Source organism: Sardina pilchardus, chromosome 6, assembly GCF_963854185.1.
Source record: "Sardina pilchardus chromosome 6, fSarPil1.1, whole genome shotgun sequence".
Classification (NCBI taxonomy): Eukaryota; Metazoa; Chordata; class Actinopteri; order Clupeiformes; family Clupeidae; genus Sardina; species Sardina pilchardus.
The window spans coordinates 4880669-4889479 of NC_084999.1; the positions used below are offsets into that span (position 1 = coordinate 4880669).

Genomic DNA, 8811 nt, shown 5'->3' on the forward strand with positions numbered 1-8811 from the left:
GTGTGTGTGTGTGTGTGTGTGTGTGTGTGTGGTGGTGTGTGTGTGTGTGTGTGTGTGTGTGTGTGTGTGTGTCTGTGTTGGGACTGGAGGTTGAGTAACAGAAAGTCATTGAGTCATTCTTCATGGAGTGGCGTCGGCAAAGACAAAGAGGGAGAAGAGAGGGGGGCAAAAATGAAGGACAACTTTCAGCAGACTTATCAGTTTCATGTGAATGGCCAGTGGAATGCTGGTCTTTTTCAGAAGCCATTCTTTCCCACACAACTTTTTTCTTTAATTTGTTCTTCGCCCACCTCCCCCCAGCCTCACCCATTCCCCCAACACACACACACACACACACACACACACACACACACACCACAGTGCCCTCAGTATATGGTTACGAGACATGATATGCTGAATTACCTGCTGAATCGCTTGTGCTGCTGGTACAGCGCTGGCTTGTAAGAGAGCCCTGCCATGTCAAAGTGCTGTGTGGGTTTAACATACCCACTACTGGTCTGGGGTACTCAAGATGGCCGCCATGTACCATGGCATGGGCATCTCTGGCGGCACAGCAGTTTACCTGGACTGGGGCCGGTTTCCCGAAGCCTTCTTAACGCTACGTAGTTCGTAACCTCTATCTTAAGCTCTACCCTAAGTACTTCACGCATTTCCCGAAACCTTCTTTGCTACGAATGTCTTTCGCACGTCGTTCGTTGGTAAGAGTGGTCTGGAGCACTCTCAGACCTCTCTTAGCTGCACCTTAGCAATGTTTCGACTCGCGACGCTAGTCGCCGCCACTGTACCCTACAGCAATTTTCGTTACGCATGCAACTCATATGATACAAAATCACTATTTTGGTTCGCCAATGATTTTATGTAAGTATGCTAATTTAGAAAATAGTTTCTGGAAATGTTTTCATGCAAATATGAAACGTGCACGCATTTGAAAATAGTTAAAAGCGCTTTATTCTTTGCTTCCCCCCACCGTCCTACAATGTTTAGGCCTAATGTGCGGGCTTGCTGTCATGTTTAATGTTAACCAAAGGCACACAATACTGAATGAGGATGTTGGTCAATCAGCTGTGATTAAAAAAAGTCTACATAGCCTATTTCAACTAGAAAAGCACAAACCTCCCCCAAGCAAACACATGTAGCCTACGCCTCCTGCATCCAGACGGTGATACGAATCACTCACAAAATTAAATAGTTTCTTCCTTGGGTCATTTCAGATCTTCCCTGGAAATTTAATCGAAATCCATCTTTAACTTTTAGAGTTAGCCTATCTTGCAAACTAACGGACAAACAAACAAACAAACAAACTAGAAAAGCACTCAGAGAGCGCAGACCTCTGCTTTCAAACATGAAGCGTTCGAATCTTTTTATCCATGCGGGAAACAAACTAACACACCAACAAACAAACCCAGATGAAAACATAACCTACTTACCTACGTAGATCATTTAATTTCTAGACTACGTTTTTTATCATTGTGTGCTAATAAGTTCATCCACGTTGAAGTTGCGTGAATGTTGTGGGGGCAATAGGCTATTATAAGCAATGGTTTTGGTGCAAAGAACGCTTTCATAAGTCTGTCAAGCCTCCGCGTGAAATAAAAAATCGATTTCTGAGCAATCGATGTCACCTAATTCAGCACCTTCATGGTGGACAGTGCCTTATACGTCGGACGTAAGGAGCTTTTCGTAAGAAGACTCCTAAGTGATAGTTCGGGAACCACGACTAGAAAGGTAAACAACTTTGGTAAGTTATACCTTTGGAGTCTTCGTAGCTCGCTAAGAGTGAACGTTATCGGGAAACCGGCCCCTGGAGGGTAGGAAAGGGAAGGGAAGATTGTACACAGAACATGGTATGAGATATTTTAAATTGACATTATTGTTTTCTAATGGTCTCTTCAAAATATATATTTAATTTCAACTCATTGACCATTTATCAACTTTATGCAATAATGTATCTGTTGTATAACGGATATGGTCACAATGCTACTACTTGGAGTGTATGATGATATTTGTGCATGACTGATATGATGCGCATTAAGCAGGAAAATACCTAGGCCTTCTATTATAAGCTAGTTTATTCTGAGCTCTTCCTTTTACCTTCTATCAGTCATTTGAAATCCATGAATATCGGTTTTCATATGCCAAGCCAATATTTCAGTTTAATGGCTGAGAATTGTCGGGGGTTGAAATATTTGTTTTGATATGAAAGACTGTGCTGGAAAAGAATCAGTCAATACATTGAAGACCAGCTGGTCAAAACAACCCCTACAAATACAATCAAACGCAAGCCGATAGCTGACCTCAGTGTTGAAGAGATTCAATAGTGGAGGTCAAGACTAGATATCTGAATTGTGAAACCTGATCGAGTCTCTCGTGAATTGAGAGCTAAAACAGCAAGGCCTTCCTTGCTATAGGAACTAGCACTGTCTTGCTAACTGCATTAGCAAATCGCTAGCAAGTCTGTTTGGTTATGATTAATGCACTTCCCTCTAAGGTATAACAATGCTGTATTGATCATGGATAATCAAGTTGAAAGCCCTTTAAAACAACTATGTAATTTAAGAAATGAAGTGGCCTCTGAGTCTGCCATTGACTGTGGGAGGTGAATCTGGCCATCGTCCATTTCACGCATGAACCAAATCTAACGGATATCCTGTGATAGCTTTCTTTTGGGGGGTTTGTAATGGCTGCCTGCATGTGTGGCCAGTTAGGTGGCTCTGAGGACTGGGTTCACGTGTAATTCCTGCAAACATCACATTTATTTGGCCCCGCTAAAATATCCCAGCAGTGAGGCAGGCGCTGTTGTTTGTTTAGCGACAGGTGCTGAGGTCATCCAAACAAGCGTTTAAAAGCCGAGCGCTCCCCAAATTGAAATGAACTTTCCTCCGACCCATTCAATTTACTCGCTGGCATTCTTAAAGATATTTATGTGTCCCTGTGAATTAGACTCCTGTGCCATTTGCTCCCCGGAAGGAATTGCGGCCTCCGTGTTTTATTGGATTGCATATTAATTGTTGTGTGTAATACGCCGGGGGTTGAATGGAGTGCTTTGCTGGAAAGTCTCCAGTTACTAACAGGCTGGCGGAATGAGGGGTAACTGTGGGTCAGAGCAGCGGTATTTAAAAGCCCTGCTCTGCATACGTGTGGACCGTTAAAGGCACACACAGCAATATCTCCCCCTGCTCTGCATACGTGTGGACCGTTAAAGGCACACACAGCAATATCTCCCCCTGCTCTGCATACGGGTGGGTCCGTCTGGACCATTAAAGGCACACACAGCAATATCTCCCCCTGCTCTGCATACGTGTGGGTCCGTTAAAGGAACACACAGCAATATCTCCCCCTGCTCTGCATACGGGTGGGTCCATTAAAGGAACACACAGCAATATCTCCCCCTGCACTGCATACGTGTGGGTCCGCCTGGACCGTTAAAGGAACACACAGCAATATCTCCCCCTGCTCTGCATACGTGTGGGTTCGTCTGGACCGTTAAAGGATCACTCAGAAATATCTCCCCCTGCTCTGTATACGTGTGGGTCCGTTAAAGGAACACACAGCAATATCTCCCCCTGCTCTGTATACGTGTGGGTCCGTCTGCACCGTTAAAGGCACACACAGCAATACCTCCCCCTGCTCTGCATACGTGTGGGTCCGTCTGGACCGTTAAAGGAACATACAGCAATATCTCCCCCTGTTCTATATACGTGTGGATCCGTCTGGACCGTTAAAGGAACACACAGCAATATCTCCCCCTGTTCTGCATACGTGTGGACCGTTAAAGGAACACTCAGTAATGTCTCCCCCTTCTCTGCATACGTGTGGGTCTGTCTGGACCGTTAAAGGCACACACAGCATTATCTCCCCCTTTTTGTGTCACTCACAGACTGGCGTGGCTGCACGGGTCAAAGAGGATGCGGTTGTGCTTTGAGCAGCCTGAGCTACAGTGGGAGTAATGTAGCAGCAGCGGTGGTCAAAAGTTCACCAGGGGCGCTTTTTCATCACTGATAACTGTCAGTTAGGCTTCATTCGAGCCATTCCACATTCATAGCCTTCATGCTGGCGGTGATTAGGTTTCCTTTCACAATATTCTCCCATTCAAACCCTCGGGCTGTAAATCACATTTAATTGAATACAGCGTGAGAGACACAGACGTTACACTGAGAACTGCAGAGAGACTCTGGTATTGGGATTTCACTGGTTTTGTTAAAGACTCATAAGCCTCTGTATTAAACTTCCGATGTGATATCTGTGATTCAGGAGGGTATAATCCCACCTGTCAAAATGTCAGCTCCACTAATGCGTGTGGATTGGCAGCCGGGGCTAGTTTTACTGTAACTGGTCTACATTTACTAACCCCTGCCGTTTGTATGGGGGGAAACTGCCCTCATGCGCTTGTCTGGTAACATGTGATATGCCCCCAGTGCATCTGCCCCTCCTGCCATACGAGAGCGCTGATTTATTTTCAGTTCTGCCCCCGATGAGACTGAAGCCCTCAGTCAAACCGTGTGCTACCACTTCACCCTAGGAACATGCCAGCAACACAGACATGGGCTAATAGACAACGGATCTCACAGGTGTCCAAGCATACACGTGTGTGTGTGTGTGTGTGTGTGTGTGTGTATCTGTGTGTGTTCTTGTGTGTCTATGTTTGTGTGTGTGTGTGTGTGTGTGTGTAAGGGACAGGGACAGAGACAGAGAGAGAGAGAGAGAGAAAGAGAGAGAGAGAGAGGCATTCCAGTACTTTGGGCTAGCGGTGCATCCCATTTGAATGTTTATCTGTTGTGGACGAGTGAGGAACCCCATGAGAGCAGGCTGGTGCGAGCGGCCTCATTGGCTATGCATGCTGGCGTTGTTGGAGATTAAAATAACATTGGCTATATTCTGTAGATGAACGCGGAGAGCTAAGAGAAGCCCCCGGAGCCCATTATACATTTTAATAATACATCAAGGTAGTGTAACTGAATAACCGATCTCTTAGGGAAGAAACATGACATTTGGCTAATATTACAATATGAATTATGAGGACAAAAGAGCTTTTAGTTAATCGTGTCTTCCGACTTTTATTCTTTGGGTGTCTGTTTCCTCACTTTCTCTCAATCCACAACAGCATGTAAACAAATATAAATATGGGGGAGGGTTTGTGTATGTGATTGTGTGTGTTTGTGTGTGTGTGTGTGTGTGTGTGTGTGTGTGTGTGTGTGTGTGTGTGTGTGTGTGTGTTGTTGGGGGGGTGGGGGGGGGTGCAGGTTGGCATCTCTGTAGATTAATTAATGTGGCTGCGACTTGGCATCACGAGGTGGAAATTATGTGCATAAATAATATCACTAATTAAAAAGATGCAGATTAACATGCGAAACATGCTAATGAGAAGCTCCAAATTCCAGAGTGAATTCGCATAACATCAACAATTTAATGTGTTGGAAGGCTTGCGCTTGCATTATATTAATAAAATTCAAAGACCCCTGCGCATAAAAAATTCTGTGGAAGCCTGTGTTTTCCACTTGTGAGTTGTAAATTCTGTGGGCCGTCGCGGGCTCTCCTGTTGGCAGCCGGGCGACTCGCGCTCTCAAAGGCGTGCTGAAGAGCACCATGTGACAGAGGGGCCAGCTGTTCGGTCCCGGCCAGCCAGGAAAGCGCCGGTACACAATTAACTGCATTAGCCGGGTGAGCGCCATATAGATTCTTACCAGCAAATTAGCTCGGCAAAAGCCAGAGTTCAAAAGATTTGGTCTCTGCTTTCACCGGGGTCCCATCAGCAACATGAAGATGTGAGGAGCGGGAGAGAAAAATGACAATCAAAAAAATCTACAGTGTGATGACCGAATGTGCCTCAGGCACAGACAGAGAGAAAGGGAAAGAGGAAGGAAAATCACAACAGATAAAAAATGACACCAAAATACACGGCTGTGTGTACTTCCAGCACTGGTAGCGTGTGTGTGTGTGTGTGTGTGTGTGTGTGTGTGTGTGTGTGTGTGTGTGTGTGTGTGTGTGTGTGTGTGTGTGTGTAAAAGGGGAGCTTAAATTAAAATCACACAACCTCCACGCAGACGTGACAGTTGTGCGCGCTTGGTAATTGTTTCATCAAACCAGTGCTGACAGAGAGTGCTTCCGTGGGACGGGAGCTTCCTCTGGGTATAAGGGCTCGTGTTCGGAGTGCGAAAAAGAACTCAGAGGGGCTTCAGGAGGAGCGTATCCACGACGACGCAGGCAGGACGAGACGAGACGCATCCCTGAGTTAATGGATTTCACAGCAAAGATGAAATGACAAACATGAGTGAGCACTGTTTTTCCTTTGGGGGGGCATGCCGACTGTGGGATCTGGATCGTTACCTGCAGAATAAACAGTCCTCTCTCCTCAAAAATAACATTGCCTGCGCGGATGCGTCCATCACCACGGCAAAGCTCCAGGAACAGCATGGAGCTGCTATGTCTCATCTCTCCTGGACATATACGGAACATTAGTCTCCTCACGGTCCGAAGACTGGGCCCGGTTCGGCCAACAACGTCCTCGTCATTCACTCAAACCACCGGGGAGGAAAACTCAGAGCAACTTCAGTGACTATTACCACCAGCAGATTTTTTTTTTTTTTTTTTTGTAATTTTTATATGGGAGCAAAAACACAGTTGTTGTTTTCTTTAATTCGACTTGTCGGCCTGCTAATATTCCATTACATGTGGCGTGTTATATGGGCGTTGCGCGGTTATCATGCGCGTAAAATGGAGATTTTTCAATAAACATGTTTACTGTTGAATCCCAGGTATTTGGAGAGTCAGATATGGCAGCAGCTGCTCCTACATAAATCTCCGATGATAGATGTGCCCATGTGCCAACTGCGCAGCCTCCACTAAGACAGGCAGTAAAATAACAGAGGGAGGCCAGCGGCACTGGGCAATTTGGACAATAAAATATTCCATTTACTGGACATGATGAGAACTGGGTGAGAGGAGGGTACACACACACACACACACACACACACACACACACACACACACACACACACAAACACCACACACATAAACACATACACACACACACACCATAGTTTGCACTCTCATGACTGTGTGTGTATGAACACACGTGTGTGTGTGTGTGTGTGTGTGTGTGTGTGTGTGTGTGTGTGTGTCAGAGGGTGAAGCCTGTTAAAATATTCAGACACGGTTAATGCAACCGATAGCTTCTTGGGACATACGGTTTGTATTATGCTTGGCTTTGAGTGTGCAACAGTGTGATATTCAGAGAGAGAGGGAGAGAGAAGGAGAAGGGCTGTGTAGCAAAAAAAAAAGAGAAGGGGAAAAACACACACACACACACTCACACACACACACATACTGTACATACACGCTCACACACACACAGAGACTCACACACTCAAAACAATGACCTCTTCAGCCGGGCACAGGAGCAGCTGGCCGATGACTTATCCCGGGCCTTGTAATATGCTTGTCCCATACGGCCGGCCCCCACAGACAACACATAAAATTATGACAGCGACATGATGGATTAGAGTCAGAAGTCTCAGCTCAGCCATACAAACAAAACATCATGATCGTGTGTTACCACAATACATTTAATAGAGCGAAATTAACAGATGCTGATTGCATTCCTGCACTCGCTGCATGCCGATGAACCACAAACACCATGGCGATGGAAGCCTGCAGAGAGCTGGGGTAGTGAGAATGAGGGGGGGGGGGGAGGGGGGATGGGGGGGCTGAAGTGCACCTGATTGTTTTCAACTGAAATGCCCTACCTGACATCTCTCTGTTGCAGTTGTGGTTGAAATAACAAATTAGAGACAAAAGACGGACAAGAGATATTGTCTTGCCATACACAGCATAGTGTTACCATAGAGACAACCACAGCCTTGCCAATAGAAGATAGACAGCTGTATAATCAGGGCCAAAAGGCATATGCACAATCCATAGTCTTACCATAACTATTGCAAATGTATTTATTTTACACAGATACTAATGAGTAATTGCCATCACATGAAGAGCAACTGCCAACAACAGAATGAGAGCTTTACAGAAGATCTGCTTCCTCCATACAGACTTCTGTTAGCCTTAGCAGAGAGATCATGTGCAAGTGTAAAGTGAAGTTCATGTTTAATAGTCTTCAGAAAAAGACCAGGCAGTCGGGGACGTCGTTGGCAGAGCCGGTGTGACCTCTTTCAGTGGTTGTTATGTGATTAGTGTGTGTTTAGTAATTGCCTGAGGTGTCTGAGTGTTTAGCGCCTCTCCTCCCGCGCACCGCTTGTAACATTTGTTCACTCCGTGCGTGCTAACTTAGCGTAGCGCTCGAGAAAGATCCATGCCGAGATTTCCCCGGCGTAACTACAAAGCTTCTCCACTGAGTGGGGAGAAGCAAGGTAATTACGTTCTCCCTCGAGTGCCTTATGAATATCACTCTGACAAAGCCCCAAAACTTCAACAAATTAATTACACATTAGAAGATAGACCTGACGATAGGATAACACACACGTACACTCACACAGAAACACACACACACACACACACACACACAAATTGCACAAACCCACACACTTCTCAATGAGTCCAGAGGCACCTGCTGAAGCTTTTGAAGTAAATGACGGTCCAAAGGACATTTGTGAGGCTTGTAAAGTCATACAGAGGCAGTTAAGTTATTCAGCCCAAGAGGCCAGCGGATCAAGTGGGTGAAACTACAGTCAGCCATTTTATTGGAGTTCCCAGTCGGAAGTCAGAGCCATAATGGAGTTCCTCTGACATGACACGGGTGGAGGTAGAACTGCGTGGAAAAACCTGAAAGAACCGGAAATGATGTCATGGTGAAATCATGTT

At 45.7% G+C, this 8811-nt stretch overlaps 1 long non-coding RNA gene across 1 annotated transcript in view; it reads right to left on the reverse strand.

Moving 5' to 3' along the window:
• LOC134082461 (uncharacterized) overlaps positions 1-565 on the reverse strand; it is a 7001-nt gene extending 6436 nt beyond the window's left edge. The window contains exon 1 of the long non-coding RNA XR_009939626.1: positions 403-565. This is a non-coding gene — a long non-coding RNA (uncharacterized LOC134082461). The remainder of the gene's footprint in view (positions 1-402) is intronic.
• Between the last annotated feature and the right edge of the window lie 8246 nt (positions 566-8811).